Source organism: Lepisosteus oculatus, unplaced genomic scaffold, assembly GCF_040954835.1.
Source record: "Lepisosteus oculatus isolate fLepOcu1 unplaced genomic scaffold, fLepOcu1.hap2 HAP2_SCAFFOLD_106, whole genome shotgun sequence".
Taxonomy (NCBI): Eukaryota; Metazoa; Chordata; class Actinopteri; order Semionotiformes; family Lepisosteidae; genus Lepisosteus; species Lepisosteus oculatus.
In genome coordinates, this window is record NW_027167657.1 from 1 (window position 1) to 16,313 (window position 16,313).

Consider the following 16,313-nt stretch of genomic DNA (forward strand, 5'->3'; position numbering starts at 1 on the left):
GAGAGCCGCAGGCGATGAGCCCGGAGCTGAACGGGCCCCACTGGCTAGTTTGTAAGGCCAGGTGCATTGCCAACCATGACCGGCAGCGCAGAGGCTTTGAAGGCGGCCTGGGCTCCTGCAGCTGTGCAGCCACGCACTCTGGTTTCTCTTCATCTCATGCGAATCTTTCGCCTTTTACTAAAGATTTCTGTGGAGAGGCGCATGAATGAGTTCCATGCAATTTTTGTGCTTCTCTGCCTTCGGGTGGGGCGCAGCTGGGTTGGTCAAAGAGAGAAAACAAGCACGTTCGCAATCGCTCTTGTAATGGTGATTGTGGCCGTCTGCTCCGCGAGTCCTTGGTCTCCGGCCGTCTGATTGGCGCTCTTTTCTTTGGTGGGCGGCAAGTGTCCGGCCGCAGGGGATCTTGGGACCTTGCCTGGATAGTGGCTTCCCAGAGTGCGTCGTTTCCGGCACAGTGTGGCCGGGTGTTTTCCGAGTTATCGCACGGATTGGGCACGCTCGCAAACCGTGAGCCGCAGGCGATGAGCCCGGAGCTGAACGGGCCCCACTGGCTCGTTTGTAAGGCCAGGTGTATTGCCAACCACGACCGGCAGGGCAGAGGCCTTGAAGGCGGCCTGGGCTCCTGCAGCTGTGCAGCCATGCACTCTGGTTTCTCTTCATCTCGTACAACTCTTTCGCCTTTTACTAAAGATTTCCGTGGAGAGGAGCACGAATGAGTTCCCTGCAATTTTTGTGATTTCCTGCTTTCGGGTCGCGGGCAGCTGGGCTGGTCAAAGAGAGAAAACAAGCACGTTCGCAATCGCTCTTGTAATGGTGATTGTGGCCGTCTGCTCCGCGAGTCCTCGATCTCCGGCCGTCTGATTGGCGCTCTTTTCTTTGGGGGGCGGGAAGTGTCCGGCCGCAGGGGATCTTGGGACCTCGCTTTGCATAGCGGCTTCCCAGAGTGCGTCGTTTCCGGCACAGTGTGGCCGGGTGTTTTCCAAGTTATCGCACGGATTGGGCACGCTCGCAAGCCGTGAGCCGCAGGCGATGAGCCCCGAGCTGAACGGGCCCCACTGGCTCGTTTGTAAGATCTGCGGCAGATCGTATAAAGACGTTCAACTTTGTAACTACTGCACGCACAGGAAGCAGAATAAATTCCTCTTTCAAACTGTCAAAGGTTTGCTTTGCGAACGCTGCAGGACATCGCACAATCTGTTTTGAACGGGGACAAACGATTTCTTATGAGGCGCAGTAAATACAGACGTTTAAAAAGCTCCACTCATGCCGACGATGCAGCATGAAGAAGGGCAACCTAACGTTTGACAGACAAAAGCCGGGCGCCGCTACGAGCAATATGAAATCAAACTGACAGCACACGGCGTTTCGCGCTGACTCAAAAGTGATCTCGACAGACGCTGTTCTCTGCATAACGCTGAAAGAGCTAAAGAGTGTTTCTGTTGAGACGTAACAAGCTTGTTTCTTTCTACCATGATGTTACCATGACAAAATCTGTCTTTAAACACCTTGCTCAGTCTCTGACGAGACTGTCAAGAATTGCTTTCGCCGATTGTATTGCAAACCGGCGGAAGCGGGGTATTGGGAAAAGTTTTCAACTAGCAATAATCGCGCATCGGCTAAACCTCACAGGCTACGATACTGCCACTGCGCAAAGCTGACGGTTGCCAGGCAACCGCGTGGATCCTATGGAAATCGTTATCAATCGTCTCATGGCATGTCGTTGCTGTAACGCTTCATATTTGCGGCCGGACACTTCCCGCCCCCCAAAGAAAAGAGCACCAATCAGACAGGCGGAGACCGAGGACTCGCAGAGCAGACGGCCACAGTCGCAGTAATAAGAGTGATTGTGAGCGGTTTTGTTTTCTCTCTTTGACCAGCCCAGCTGCGCCCCACCCGAAGGCAGGAAAGCACAAAAATTGTATGGAACTCATTCATGCTCCTCTTCATGGAAATCTTTAGTAAAAGGCAAAAGATTTGTACGAGATGAAAAGAAACCAGAGTGCGTGGCTGGACAGCTGCAGGAGCCCAGGCTGCCTTCAAGGCCTCTGCCCTGCCGGTCGTGGTTGGCAATGCACCTGGCCTTACAAACGAGCCAGTGGGGCCCGTTCAGCTCCGGGCTCATCGCCTGCGGCTCTCGGCTTACCTGGCAGGGGAGATACCTTGATCAGCCTGTAGTTGGAGTAGTTGGATTGTTTTCTTGTTTTGTGGAAGCAGTGTTTGTTTTGCAGTTTGAGATGGCAACCTTTGGATCCCGCAAGAATGCTGTACGTTTTGAGCTTTTGGATGACCTGTTCATGGATCGTATGCAGTTCAGCAGAAAAGTGTTACAGAAGGAACTTGGCTTTGAACCTCGGCACTTGGATTTCATCTTTGCTCTCCCAGGTCAGAAAGCATTTGAGGTTGTATTTGGTACCTATCCTCTGTTTGAACAATGCGTGGATGTGTTTGAGGCAAAAAGAGGGAAAGTTCCTGCACTTGAGAAGATCAACTTGCAGCCTCTGACACAGAGAGAGAGGAAAACGGTGCATGTTGTTATGTTCTCGGAACTGGCAAAGACGGAGGACATTCACACCTGGCTTAACCAGTACTGCACCGTCCACCATGGAACTGAGGTTAGAGATGTTGACGGTATAAAAACAGGAGCAAGGAAATTCGAGGTTCGCTTACTACCGGACAATGTAAATGGAGGCTTAAGGCACCTGCCCTCTACAATCCGGCTGGGCGCCTGCAATGGCTATGTTTTTTATGTGGGACAACCAAAGGTGTGTCGGCGCTGTGGTGCTGTGGGACACCTGGCATCTTCCTGCACTGTGAAATGCTGCAAGACCTGTGGCAAACAGGGACATTTAGCCTCTGACTGTTCAATGCTGCCAAAGTGCAATTTATGTGGCTCGGAAGGACACGTTTTTAAGAACTGCCCTCACGCCTACGCCAATAAACTCAAAATGAGAAAGGATGAGGCAGTGCTTGTTTTAGCCAAACCGGCCCGAAAAGCCAAAGCAAACAACAAGTCAAACAAAGAACCCTTGTTGGACAAAGAGTCTCAGCCTCCAGCCAGGATCAGTCCTGCTGTGGCTCCGGGGCCGGTGGAAGAGAAATCCACTACGCTCCCACAACCGCAGACTGCACCAGACAAGCACGAGGGTTTGAAAACCCCCGAGAACAGCGAGGACCCCTCCCCCACTCCTGCTCCTCAGAACGAGGGCCAGTGTGGGGCCCCCCGGTGGAGCGGGTCCAGCGACGATACCCAGGATTCAGCGGAGCTGCTTTTCTCAGACTCTGCAAGTGCTACAGATGCCCTCCTCTCCTCCATCCAGTCCATCACGGAGGATCTGCAACAGCTGGTGGGTGAGGGGGAAGAGGAGACTGGTGCATCGGCTGCACCCCTTTCCCCTCAGTGCTCCCAGGAGCTGGACTTGAGGAAAAGGAAAAATGACTCTGTTTTCTCCCCGAGCGAGGAGGAAGGAGAGAATGGCGATTGGGACAGCTGGAACCCCTCCACCCCTCCCTCTACCCCCTTCCTTGAAATGGACTCCGTGAATGCTTTTACTGCTGCCACCCTGATGAAGGCTCATTCAGAGGATGGCTGGCAGGAAATTGGTAAGAAGAAAAAGAAAGAGAAGGTAACAGGTGAGACCGAAGAGAAATGTGTTTTGTAAAGACTGGTTCCACTTTCTTATGTAAAATGGCTCTAAACATAATTTCTCTTAACACCAGAGGTATCAATGACAGAGTTAAATGCCAGTGTGTCTTTGATTACCTCCAGCAGAGAGAGGGAGATGTGTTGATGTTGCAGGAGTGTGCTTTAGCCTATCAAGAGAGGTATAAAAGCTTTAAAGATAGGTGGGATAAAGGGCCTTCTGTTTGGTCAGGGGACAATAACAACAGAGCCTCTGGCGTGGCCATTCTTTTCAAAGGATGGGCTTTCAAATTGAAAAGTATTCAGAGGGTCATAGATGGCAGGTTGCTGTGTGTGGATGTGGAATGGGGGACCGTTAACCTGCGGCTAATCAATGTGTATTGTCCTACTGACGTGGGAGGAAGGGTGGAGCTACTCAAGGCACTCTCTCCCCTATTGTTAAGTAGCACAGACGTGATAGTGGGAGGGGATTTTAATTGTATCTTAGAGCACACAGACAGGCAGTCTAGCTCTCCGATAAAATTGGATTCCAGCTCACTGGCCCTGCAAAACTTAGTTCAAGACTTTAAACTCTCAGACACATATAGATGTATATATCCCACAACAGCAGGATATACATGGTCAGGGAGGAATAGCAGCTCCAGAATTGACTATTGCTTTGTCTCAGAGAGAGTGAAAGTTGTTGGGGTCACTCTTCAGCCTGTCTTCTTCTCAGATCATCAGGCTTTAGGGTGTAGAGTGGAACTCCAGGGCGGGACTGTCTTTGGCCCAGGCCTCTGGAAACTCAACACAAAGCTGCTAGAGAACGAGGGGGTAGTATCCCGCTACAAGGAGAAACTATCACAGTGGCTGTCCTTGCAGTGTCTGTACGGGTCAGTAGGAGAGTGGTGGGAGGAGGTGAAGATGAGGACAAAGACCTTTTTCATGGCTGAGGGAAGGAAGGCTGCTGCCAGACGGAGAGGAGTGCTAGCCAGGAAACAGAGGCAGCTGCAGCGTCTCTACACGATGCTGCACAGTGGCTTCGATGTGCTCGAGGATATCACCCTTTTAAAAAAGGACATCCGGAGCATAGCCGAAGAAAGTAGTCGAGGAGTGCTGTTAAGAGGCAGAGTGCAGTTCTTGGAAGAAAATGAGAAGTGTACTCGCTTCTTTTTCAGGAAAGTGGTAGGCTCCAAGTCTGTCATGGAAAGTGTAGTTGATGAGGAGGGACGAGAGAGAACAGAGCCGAGTGCTATCCTCTCCTGCACCAAGGCCTTCTACTCAAGACTGTACAGCTCTACAGAGGTAAAGGATGAAGAAATTCATTTTTTTACCTCAAAGCTAGAAAACGTTTTGAGTGAAGAAGATAGGGAAGTACTTGAGAGGGATTTGACAGTAGAAGAGCTGAGACAGGCTATGGAGAGCTTACAGAAGGGGAAAACTCCAGGTGCTGACGGGCTCCCTAAAGAATTTTATTGCACCTTTTGGGATCTGCTTCAGGATCCGCTACTGGTCCTATTCGAGGAAAGATATAAGACAGAATTGCTGCCTGACTCCTTAAGAGAAGGCACTATCTCTCTCTTGTTTAAGAAAGGAGCAAAAAATGACATAAAGAACTGGAGACCCCTCAGCCTGTTAGGCGTGGACACTAAGATCCTGTCCAAAGCCCTTTTCCTGCACCTACAAAATGTAGTGGCCTCACTGGTAGGGAAAGAACAGACTTGTGGGATAGCAGGACGCCTGATGAGCGACAACCTGGCCTTGTTGAGGGATGTCTGTCTGTACTCTGAGGATCGCTCCCTCCCTCTTTGCATTTTAGGTGTAGACCTAGAAAAGGCCTTTGACCGCCTAAACCGGCAGTACTTAACATCGGGACTTGAGCACATGAAGTTTGGCCCCATCATGAGAAAGTGGATTAACCTGCTGTACACAGGTAGCAACAGCAGAGTCATGGTTAATGGCAATAGATCACGCCCCTTTGAAGTCTGTTCAGGGGTGAGGCAGGGCTGCTCATTATCCCCCTTGTTATGCGTTTTGGCTATGGAGCCCTTAGCCTGTGCCTTGCGCCAGGATCAGGCCATTAATGGGATACCAGTGCCTGGAAGTGGGGGAGGAGAGGTAAAGACATCTCTATACATGGATGACGTCACCCTGCTCCTCTCTGACAATGCCTCAATTAGCAGAGCTCTGCAGTGCTGTGATCGTTTCTCTTTGGCTTCCTCCGCAAAAATTAACAAATCTAAGAGTGAGATTTTTTATCAGAACTGGAGGGAGCCAAAAGAAGGACATGATCTCAGGCTGCAAGAGAAGAGAATTAAGGTCCTGGGGGTGTATTTTGGAGAAGAGATGGGAACAGTAAATTGGCAGAACAAATTGCCAATCTTAAACAAAAAACTGATGCAATGGAAGGACCGAGACCTCACCATGACAGGGAAGGTGCTGGTCATCAAAGCCGAGCTCTTGCCTGTCTTGATTTTTCTGGCTTCTACCTTCCCAATCCCACACCGTGTTGCGGCGGTGCTGAGGAGATTGATGTTTCAATTTCTATGGGGTGGGAAGCAGGAAAGACTCAGAAGGGAAATAATGTACAGGCCGCTACCCTCAGGGGGGAAGTCTGTCCCAGATATTGCTACGAAGCTGCTGTGCATTTTCCTGGCCTCTGTGCTGAGAGGCTTTGCAACAGCACCTGCAGCGCGTACCTGGACTTATTTTTCCAGACTCTGGGTAGGTAGGGAGGTGTTCAGAGTGTGGGGTGTCAGACCCAAGCTGGACGTCCCACTCTCTGACACATGCCCTGCAATTTATGGGACAGTTAAAAGTTTTCTAAGATCTCACCCAATTGGCCATATTCCCCTCCGAGATGTCAGCGTCCAAAAACTGGAAGATTTCGTAGCACCCCAGAACAATAGGCAGACCCCTGTGGGCATTTTAACATCAGCCCAAACAAGGAAGGTGTGGAAACACACATCCTCTAAATTTCTGTGCAACATTCACAGAGATTTAGCCTGGAGTGTCGTCCACCAGTGCTTACCGGTACGAACTTTCTTGTACCGTAGGGGCCTCACCCCCAGCCCTCGCTGCGTTAGGGTGGGCTGCGGCGAGGAGGAGACTGTGACCCATCTCCTGTGGTCCTGCTTTTTTGCTAAGGCCTTCTGGGCCCAGTTTGAAGATTGGTTGCAGGCTCTCTCGCCACAATTTACCCTGACCGCTGCTTTCATCATATACGGCATCTCTCCTGTCAAGCTTCCTCCTGACGTGTTTGACAGGATCTGGGCTGTGGTGAACAGTGGGAAAGACGCCCTGTGGAGAGTGAGGAACATGGGGCTGTTCAAAGGCATCGAGGTCCCAGTCAAGGCAGCAGGTAGCCTGGCCCTGTTCATCACCCGAGAGAACTATTACCTCAGAGATCTGTGGAGAGAAGGGAGGGAGGAAGCAGAAAATCTGTGGGAAATAGAGAGCATAGGTCAATATCTCAAGAAACTGTGAAAAACATTATCATGTTTAAATAAAGAATGTGATTTGCACCAGAAAAAAAGAAAATTGTTGCTATGTAACTGTTACCGTGTCAAAATGTAATGAGATGTGATCATATATACTGTTTTAAGTATGTATATTAATGTAAAGCTTTCTGATTTGTGATTTCCTGTATTTTTTTGTGAAAAGAAAATAAAGTTCTTAAAAATCGAAATCGGTTCACCCAGGGCGAGGCTCGGCCATTGCACTCCGGCTGTGCTGACCCCTGCAAATTCCCCAAATGTGGGAATCTCGACTGCATAATTTCTGGTAGTGGGGGACTAAAGACTAAAGACAGTTTCACCCGTTTTCTGATTGCTCGGTTCTGTAACAGTGCAGACATGTCAAACAGTGAATGGCTGTACCTCTACTGTATCCATGCTCAATGAATGAAATCGGTAACAAATGAATATATGTCTAGTTATACGAAAAACGAGTGGTTTATCGACTCATCTTCATTTGCAGATTTAGAGGCAGCTTCGATATTCGTTTTACAGACGGGTTTTTTTTTTGGAATATGGGTCACACACATGCCACAGCAACAAAACATCTCTAGAGATGAGGCTATAGATCACCTTTCCATCCTGCAGGTTTTCCTCCCAAAGCCTACGGCACCAACGGCGACCCCTGCTGGCCGGGAGAGCAAAAGCTTACAGCACCTGGTATTCCCAGGCAGTCTCCCATCCAAGTACTAACCAGGCCCAACGCTGCTTAGCTTCCGAGATCAGACGAGATCGGGCGTGTTCAGGGTGGTGTGGCCGTAAGTGAAAGCCCCGGCGCCTGACTCGCTACTTGAAGCTGTGTGTGGCGGGGGTTCCGTGCCCCCCGAGCGGGACTGAAGGATCGTTCGTGTGCAACTCTTTGGAAAGGAGCTGCTTTCCAAATCGCATTGCGTGCCTGGATATTGGCGAATGCGCTCCCTTGTGTTGACTCGTCCCGCACTGGAGGAGGACAAACAATCTGCACGGAGGAGCACCAGGCAAGTCTTCACCAGACAAAAACCTCCAGTGCACAGCACTCTGGAAACATTTCGGGGCTTTCGCGTGTTTATTTCAGCACGTAAAGCGCACCGGTCCAACACGTCGGCCGGGCGCGCGGCGCCTCCGCCCTCTTGTGGCCTTGCGGCGTCAGAGCAAGAGGCTCCTTCTCGCTGCCCTTCCGCTGTGTTGCAGGGCCCCGAGAGGGAACCCGGAGCGCGCACTTTGTGGGGGGCGGGGGACCGCGTTCGCGCTCTGCCCCCGGTCTCTTGCGCGAGTACTAAATCTCACGGACAGGGGGGCCTCGTCATTGATTGTTACAGGTGAGACGGGGATTAGGAGGAGACCCCGACTGATGGGTAAAGGGGAGCACTAACACCAGAGGGACACCCCCGGCGTCTCTTTTTGAGAGACGCCCTGGGGTTTCCTAATGGCCAAGGAGGGTCGGGACCTCGGTTTGACGCCTCCCCCGAAGGACGGCGCCTGTTTGTGCAGCAGAGTGTCGCCATCAGGAGGCTGGGGCGTAAGAGAGCCACACAGCCCGCAGGGTGAGCGCTCCCTACTGGTCCCAGTCACACCTCTTGCAGGAGCAGCAGCAACCGGAGCTTTTCCGGGGTGGAATCTCCTATCCGGGTGCCGGCCAGGCTCACACCTGCTGGGCTGCCCCGGGGGTGAGCCCAGTCGAGAGTCGCAGGGCCAGATCTAGTCACCGGGGAGAAACGATACAAGTGAAGGATTGCTCGGCTCTCGGCACTTGAAAAGACCGACAAATGTCTCGTTCCCGCCGGAGCTGAATGTACCCGCATGTGTGGTGTCGTCTTCTTCCCCCGCCCCGCTGTGTTTGCTGTATTGTCTCTGAAGCCGGCCCCCCCGAGACGAGACGGGCTGTTCCTGTGCCCCAATTAACACTTTACAGGTGCCATTCCCCGGCATTGTGGCCATTGTCGGTGCTCACATGCGATAAGATAAGGCGGAGGAGAGCGGGGCATGCCCAGCGGCAGACATTCAAGGAGGGGGTAGGGCGAGGTGAGGTGAGGTGCGACACGCCGGAGCCCCGACGCAGCTAATGCGGAGCACTTGTTGGACTGGCATCGAAAGGACGTGTGCGCACGGAGCGAGCCTTCCCTGCGGCGGAGCGCGGGAACTTTCTCCCCCCCTCCCGCTGCAGGAGTTGTGTGCACTGCAGCGGTGCCGAGAGAAAAGCACAGAAGGCAGCAGGCTCTGGAGAGCAGGTAAGAGACGGAGCCTTGTGGGCAGGCGAGCAGGCCCGTTTTTTGGAAATTGCTGAAAAGGTTTGTTCGGTGTGTGGCAGGCGCACGTCACGAACTTGCGTGGCGATCTGCCGGTCTGGAGTTATGCAAATGAGGCCGAATTGCATCCCGGGACATGCTGCGAATGCGCAACGGCGACTGCAGATGTGTAGGAAACGGCGCGCTCGTTTTCTCGTTTTGCCCACACTTTTGAGTGTTAGTGTGGCGTGTGAGTGTGTGAAAGAGTGGGCCCAGCAGGAGGCGGTGGCGTGCGGGGCGAGGAGGTGGCCTAGGCTGCGCGATTTGTGCTGTGGGTGCGGGCCGCTTGCAGGGGCCTGTTTAACTCATACTTACCTGGCAGGGGAGATACCTTGATCAAGAAGGAGGTTCACCCAGGGCGAGGAGTGCTGTTAAGAAGCAGAGTGCAGTTCTTGGAAGAAAATGAGAAGTGTACTCGCTTCTTTTTCAGGAAAGTGGTAGGCTCCAAGACTGTCATGGAAAGTGTAGTTGATGAGGAGGGACGAGAGAGAACAGAGCCGAGTGCTATCCTCTCCTGCACCGAGGCCTTCTACTCAAGACTGTACAGCTCTACAGAGGTAAAGGATGAAGATATTCATTTTTTTACCTCAAAGCTAGAAAACATTTTGAGTGAAGAAGATAGGGAAGTACTTGAGAGGGATTTGACAGTAGAAGAGCTGAGACAGGCTATGGAGAGCTTACAGAAGGGGAAAACTCCGGGTGCTGACGGGCTCCCTAAAGAATTTTATTGCACCTTTTGGGATCTGCTTCAGGATCCGCTACTGCTCCTATTCGAGGAAAGCTACAAGACAGAATTGCTGCCTGACTCCTTAAGAGAAGGCACTATCTCTCTCTTGTTTAAGAAAGGAGCAAAAAATGACATAAAGAACTGGAGACCCCTCAGCCTGTTAGGCGTGGACACTAAGATCCTGTCCAAAGCCCTTTTCCTGCGCCTACAAAATGTAGTGGCCTCACTGGTAGGGAAAGAACAGACTTGTGGGATAGCAGGACGCCTGATGAGCGACAACCTGGCCTTGTTGAGGGATGTCTGTCTGTACTCTGAGGATCGCTCCCTCCCTCTGTGCATTTTAGGTGTAGACCTAGAAAAGGCCTTTGACCGCCTAAACCGGCAGTACTTAACATCGGTACTTGAGCACATGAAGTTTGGCCCCATCATGAGAAAGTGGATTAACCTGCTGTACACAGGTAGCAACAGCAGAGTCATGGTTAATGGCAATAGATCACGCACCTTTGAAGTCTGTTCAGGGGTGAGGCAGGGCTGCCCATTATCCCCCTTGTTATTCGTTTTGGCTATGGAGCCCTTAGCCTGTGCCTTGCGCCAGGATCAGGCCATTAATGGGATACCAGTGCCTGGAAGTGGGGGAGGAGAGGTAAAGACATCTCTATACATGGATGACGTCACCCTGCTCCTCTCTGACAATGCCTCAATTAGCAGAGCTCTGCAGTGCTGTGATCGGTTCTCTTTGGCTTCCTCCGCAAAAATTAACACATCTAAGAGTGAGATTTTTTATCAGAACTGGAGGGAGCCAAAAGAAGAACATGATCTCAGGCTGCAAGAGAAGAGAATTAAGGTCCTGGGGGTGTATTTTGGAGAAGAGATGGGAACAGTAAATTGGCAGAACAAATTGCCAATCTTAAACAAAAAACTGATGCAATGGAAGGACCGAGACCTCACCATGACAGGGAAGGTGCTGGTCATCAAAGCCGAGCTCTTGCCTGTCTTGAATTTTCTGGCTTCTACCTTCCCAATCCCACACCGTGTTGCGGCGGTGCTGAGGAGATTGATGTTTCAATTTCTATGGGGTGGGAAGCAGGAAAGACTCAGAAGGGAAATAATGTACAGGCCGCTACCCTCAGGGGGGAAGTCTGTCCCAGATATTGCTACGAAGCTGCTGTGCATTTTCCTGGCCTCTGTGCTGAGAGGCTTTGCAACAGCACCTGCAGCGCGTACCTGGACTTATTTTTCCAGGCTCTGGGTAGGTAGGGAGGTGTTCAGAGTGTGGGGTGTCAGACCCAAGCTGGACGTCCCACTCTCTGACACATGCCCTGCAATTTATGGGACAGTTAAAAGTTTTCTAAGATCTCACCCAATTGGCCATATTCCCCTCCGAGATGTCAGCGTCCAAAAACTGGAAGATTTCGTAGCACCCCAGAACAATAGGCAGACCCCTGTGGGCATTTTAACATCAGCCCAAACAAGGAAGGTGTGGAAACACACATCCTCTAAATTTCTGTGCAACATTCACAGAGATTTAGCCTGGAGTGTCGTCCACCAGTGCTTACCGGTACGAACTTTCTTGTACCGTAGGGGCCTCACCCCCAGCCCTCGCTGCGTTAGGGTGGGCTGCGGCGAGGAGGAGACTGTGACCCATCTCCTGTGGTCCTGCTTTTTTGCTAAGGCCTTCTGGGCCCAGTTTGAAGATTGGTTGCAGGCTCTCTCGCCCCAATTTACCCTGACCGCTGCTTTCGTTAGATACGGCATCTCTCCTGTCAAGCTTCCTCCTGACGTGTTTGACAGGATCTGGGCCGTGGTGAACAGTGGGAAAGACGCCCTGTGGAGAGTGAGGAACATGGGGCTGTTCAAAGGCATCGAGGTCCCAGTCAAGGCAGCAGGTAGCCTGGCCCTGTTCATCACCCGAGAGAACTATTACCTCAGAGATCTGTGGAGAGAAGGGAGGGAGGAAGCAGAAAATCTGTGGGAAATAGAGAGCATAGGTCAACATCTCAAGAAACTGTGAAAAACATTATCATGTTTAAATAAAGAATGTGATTTGCACCAGAAAAAAAGAAAATTGTTGCTATGTAACTGTTACCGTGTCAAAATGTAATGAGATGTGATCATATATACTGTTTTAAGTATGTATATTAATGTAAAGCTTTCTGATTTGTGATTTCCTGTATTTTTTTGTGAAAAGAAAATAAAGTTCTTAAAAATCGAAAAATCGAAATCGGTTCACCCAGGGCGAGGCTCGGCCATTGCACTCCGGCTGTGCTGACCCCTGCGAATTCCCCAAATGTGGGAATCTCGACTGCATAATTTCTGGTAGTGGGGGACTGCGTTCGCGCTCTCCCCTGATGTGCTTGGTCCAAAATCAGATAGGGAGGGTTAGGACACCACGAGCTGCGTGGCTGCGGAAGGATCCCGGTTCGACAGGAGTGGACGCCGCTGCTGGTTCTCGCTGGCTTTTAGTTAGGGGTCCGGAGAAGCATCTCAAGCTAGTTCCACTACTCCTTCCGGACGTTCATTCTCTTTTCAAAGTCAGTCGTTTTGCTGTAGTCTGCGTTCTTTAGGCTGATTATCGAGGTTAGCCTTTATTTGGTCATGGGGGGCCTCGGTACTGTATGCTGAGTCTAAAGACAGTTTCACCCGTTTTCTGATTGCTCGGTTCTGTACCAGTGCAGACATGTCAAACAGTGAATGGCTGTACCTCTACTGTATCCATGCTCAATGAATGAAATCGGTAACAAATGAATATATGTCTAGTTATACGAAAAACGAGTGGTTTATCGACTCATCTTCATTTGCAGATTTAGAGGCAGCTACGATATTCGTTTTACAGACGGGTTTTTTTTTTTGAATATGGGTCACACACATGCCACAGCAACAAAACATCTCTAGAGATGAGGCTATAGATCACCTTTCCATCCTGCAGGTTTTCCTCCCAAAGCCTACGGCACCAACGGCGACCCCTGCTGGCCGGGAGAGCAAAAGCTTACAGCACCTGGTATTCCCAGGCAGTCTCCCATCCAAGTACTAACCAGGCCCGACGCTGCTTAGCTTCCGAAATCAGACGAGATCGGGCGTGTTCAGGGTGGTGTGGCCGTAAGCGAAAGCCCCGGCGCCTGACTCGCTACTTGAAGCTGTGTGTGGCGGGGGTTCCGTGCCCCCCGAGCGGGACTGAAGGATCGTTCGTGTGCAACTCTTTGGAAAGGAGCTGCTTTCCAAATCGCATTGCGTGCCTGGATATTGGCGAATGCGCTCCCTTGTGTTGACTCGTCCCGCACTGGAGGAGGACAAACAATCTGCACGGAGGAGCACCAGGCAAGTCTTCACCAGACAAAAACCTCCAGTGCACAGCACTCTGGAAACATTTCGGGGCTTTCGCGTGTTTATTTCAGCACGTAAAGCGCACCGGTCCAACACGTCGGCCGGGCGCGCGGCGCCTCCGCCCTCTTGTGGCCTTGCGGCATCAGAGCAAGAGGCTCCTTCTCGCTGCCCTTCCGCTGTGTTGCAGGGCCCCGAGAGGGAACCCGGAGCGCGCACTTTGTGGGGGGCGGGGGACCGCGTTCGCGCTCTGCCCCCGGTCTCTTGCGCGAGTACTAAATCTCACGGACAGGGGGGCCTCGTCATTGATTGTTACAGGTTAGACGGGGATTAGGAGGAGACCCCGACTGATGGGTAAAGGGGAGCACTAACACCAGAGGGACACCCCCGGCGTCTCTTTTTGAGAGACGCCCTGGGGTTTCCTAATGGCCAAGGAGGGTCGGGACCTCGGTTTGACCTCTGTTTGTGCAGCAGAGTGTCGCCATCAGGAGGCTGGGGCGTAAGAGAGCCACACAGCCCGCAGGGTGAGCGCTCCCTACTGGTCCCAGTCACACCTCTTGCAGGAGCAGCAGCAACCGGAGCTTTTCCGGGGTGGAATCTCCTATCCGGGTGCCGGACATGCTCACACCTGCTGGGCTGCCCCGGGGGTGAGCCCAGTCGAGAGTCGCAGGGCCAGATCTAGTCACCGGGGAGAAACGATACAAGTGAAGGATTGCTCAGCTCTCGGCACTTGAAAAGACCGACAAATGTCTCGTTCCCGCCGGAGCTGAATGTACCCGCATGTGTGGTGTCGTCTTCTTCCCCCGCCCCGCTGTGTTTGCTGTATTGTCTCTGAAGCCGCCCCCCCCGAGACGAGACGGGCTGTTCCTGTGCCCCAATTAACACTTTACAGGTGCCATTCCCCGGCATTGTGGCCATTGTCGGTGCTCACACGCGATAAGATAAGGCGGAGGAGAGCGGGGCATGCCCAGCGGCAGACATTCAAGGAGGGGGTAGGGCGAGGTGAGGTGAGGTGCGACACGCCGGAGCCCCGACGCAGCTAATGCGGAGCACTTGTTGGACTGGCATCGAAAGGACGTGTGCGCACGGAGCGAGCCTTCCCTGCGGCGGAGCGCGGGAACTTTCTCCCCCCCTCCCGCTGCAGGAGTTGTGTGCACTGCAGCGGTGCCGAGAGAAAAGCACAGAAGGCAGCAGGCTCTGGAGAGCAGGTAAGAGACGGAGCCTTGTGGGCAGGCGAGCAGGCCCGTTTTTTGGAAATTGCTGAAAAGGTTTGTTCGGTGTGTGGCAGGCGCACGTCGCGAGCTTGCGTGGCGATCTGCCGGTCTGGAGTTATGCAAATGAGGCCGAATTGCATCCCGGGACATGCTCCGAATGCGCAACGGCGACTGCAGATGTGTAGGAAACGGCGCGCTCGTTTTCTCGTTTTGCCCACACTTTTGAGTGTTAGTGTGGCGTGTGAGTGTGTGAAAGAGTGGGCCCAGCAGGAGGCAGTGGCGTGCGGGGCGAGGAGGTGGCCTAGGCTGCGCGATTTGTGCTGTGGGTGCGGGCCGCTTGCAGGGGCCTGTTTAACTCATACTTACCTGGCAGGGGAGATACCTTGATCAAGAAGGAGGTTCACCCAGGGCGAGGCTCGGCCATTGCACTCCGGCTGTGCTGACCCCTGCGAATTCCCCAAATGTGGGAATCTCGACTGCATAATTTCTGATAGTGGGGGACTGCGTTCGCGCTCTCCCCTGATGTGCTTGGTCCAAAATCAGATACGGGAGGGTTAGGTCACCACGAGCTGCGTGGCTGCGGAAGGATCCCGGTTCGACAGGAGTGGACGCCGCTGCTGGTTCTCGCTGGCTTTTAGTTAGGGGTCCGGAGAAGCATCTCAAGCTAGTTCCACTACTCCTTCCGGACGTTCATTCCCTTTTCAAAGTCAGTCGTTTTGCTGTAGTCTGCGTTCTTTAGGCTGATTATCGAGGTTAGCCTTTATTTGGTCATGGGGGGCCTCGGTACTGTATGCTGAGTCTAAAGACAGTTTCACCCGTTTTCTGATTGATCGGTTCTGTACCAGTGCAGACATGTCAAACAGTGAATGGCTGTACCTCTATTGTATCCGTGCTCAATGAATGAAATCGGTAACAAATGAATATATGTCTAGTTATACGAAAAACGAGTGGTTTATCGACTCATCTTCATTTGCAGATTTAGAGGCAGCTTCGATATTCGTTTTACAGACGGGTTTTTTTTTTTGAATATGGGTCACACACATGCCACAGCAACAAAACATCTCTAGAGATGAGGCTATAGATCACCTTTCCATCCTGCAGGTTTTCCTCCCAAAGCCTACGGCACCAACGGCGACCCCTGCTGGCCGGGAGAGCAAAAGCTTACAGCACCTGGTATTCCCAGGCAGTCTCCCATCCAAGTACTAACCAGGCCCGACGCTGCTTAGCTTCCGAGATCAGACGAGATCGGGCATGTTCAGGGTGGTGTGGCCGTAAGCGAAAGCCCCGGCGCCTGACTCGCTACTTGAAGCTGTGTGTGGCGGGGGTTCCGTGCCCCCCAAGCGGGACTGAAGGATCGTTCGTGTGCAACTCTTTGGAAAGGAGCTGCTTTCCAAATCGCATTGCGTGCCTGGATGTTGGCGAATGCGCTCCCTTGTGTTGGCTCGTCCCGCACTGGAGGAGGACAAAGAATCTGCACGGAGGAGCACCAGGCAAGTCTTCAGTGCACAGCACTCTGGAAACATTTCGGGGCTGTCGCGTGTTTATTTCAGCACGTAAAGCGCACCGGTCCAACACTTCGGCCGGGCGCGCGGCGCCTCCGCCCTCTTGCTGCCCCTGCAGCTGCTTCACTTTTCCCTTTAGTTGCCATCGATTTTT

The 16,313-nt window shown here is 52.3% G+C and overlaps 9 non-coding genes across 9 annotated transcripts; 4 read left to right on the top strand and 5 right to left on the bottom strand.

Annotated features, from left to right (window-relative positions):
- The first annotated feature begins 133 nt into the window (after positions 1-133).
- Positions 134-250, top strand: LOC138225898 (U5 spliceosomal RNA). Its single transcript, XR_011184306.1, has one exon. It is a non-coding gene; the product is annotated as a U5 spliceosomal RNA (small nuclear RNA).
- Positions 251-640: 390 nt separating this feature from the next.
- LOC138225890 (U5 spliceosomal RNA) lies at positions 641-755 on the top strand. The gene has a single exon (XR_011184298.1). It is a non-coding gene; the product is annotated as a U5 spliceosomal RNA (small nuclear RNA).
- Positions 756-1,514: 759 nt separating this feature from the next.
- On the bottom strand, positions 1,515-1,656 carry LOC138225877 (U4 spliceosomal RNA). Its single transcript, XR_011184287.1, has one exon. It is a non-coding gene; the product is annotated as a U4 spliceosomal RNA (small nuclear RNA).
- A 230-nt stretch (positions 1,657-1,886) lies between these two features.
- On the bottom strand, positions 1,887-2,003 carry LOC138225887 (U5 spliceosomal RNA). The gene has a single exon (XR_011184295.1). It is a non-coding gene; the product is annotated as a U5 spliceosomal RNA (small nuclear RNA).
- Positions 2,004-7,779: 5,776 nt separating this feature from the next.
- Positions 7,780-7,898, bottom strand: LOC138225895 (5S ribosomal RNA). Its single transcript, XR_011184304.1, has one exon. It is a non-coding gene; the product is annotated as a 5S ribosomal RNA (ribosomal RNA).
- Positions 7,899-12,313: 4,415 nt separating this feature from the next.
- On the top strand, positions 12,314-12,473 carry LOC138225859 (U1 spliceosomal RNA). Its single transcript, XR_011184270.1, has one exon. It is a non-coding gene; the product is annotated as a U1 spliceosomal RNA (small nuclear RNA).
- A 635-nt stretch (positions 12,474-13,108) lies between these two features.
- LOC138225852 (5S ribosomal RNA) lies at positions 13,109-13,227 on the bottom strand. Its single transcript, XR_011184264.1, has one exon. It is a non-coding gene; the product is annotated as a 5S ribosomal RNA (ribosomal RNA).
- Positions 13,228-15,015: 1,788 nt separating this feature from the next.
- On the top strand, positions 15,016-15,179 carry LOC138225855 (U1 spliceosomal RNA). Its single transcript, XR_011184266.1, has one exon. It is a non-coding gene; the product is annotated as a U1 spliceosomal RNA (small nuclear RNA).
- A 636-nt stretch (positions 15,180-15,815) lies between these two features.
- LOC138225849 (5S ribosomal RNA) lies at positions 15,816-15,934 on the bottom strand. The gene has a single exon (XR_011184261.1). It is a non-coding gene; the product is annotated as a 5S ribosomal RNA (ribosomal RNA).
- Between the last annotated feature and the right edge of the window lie 379 nt (positions 15,935-16,313).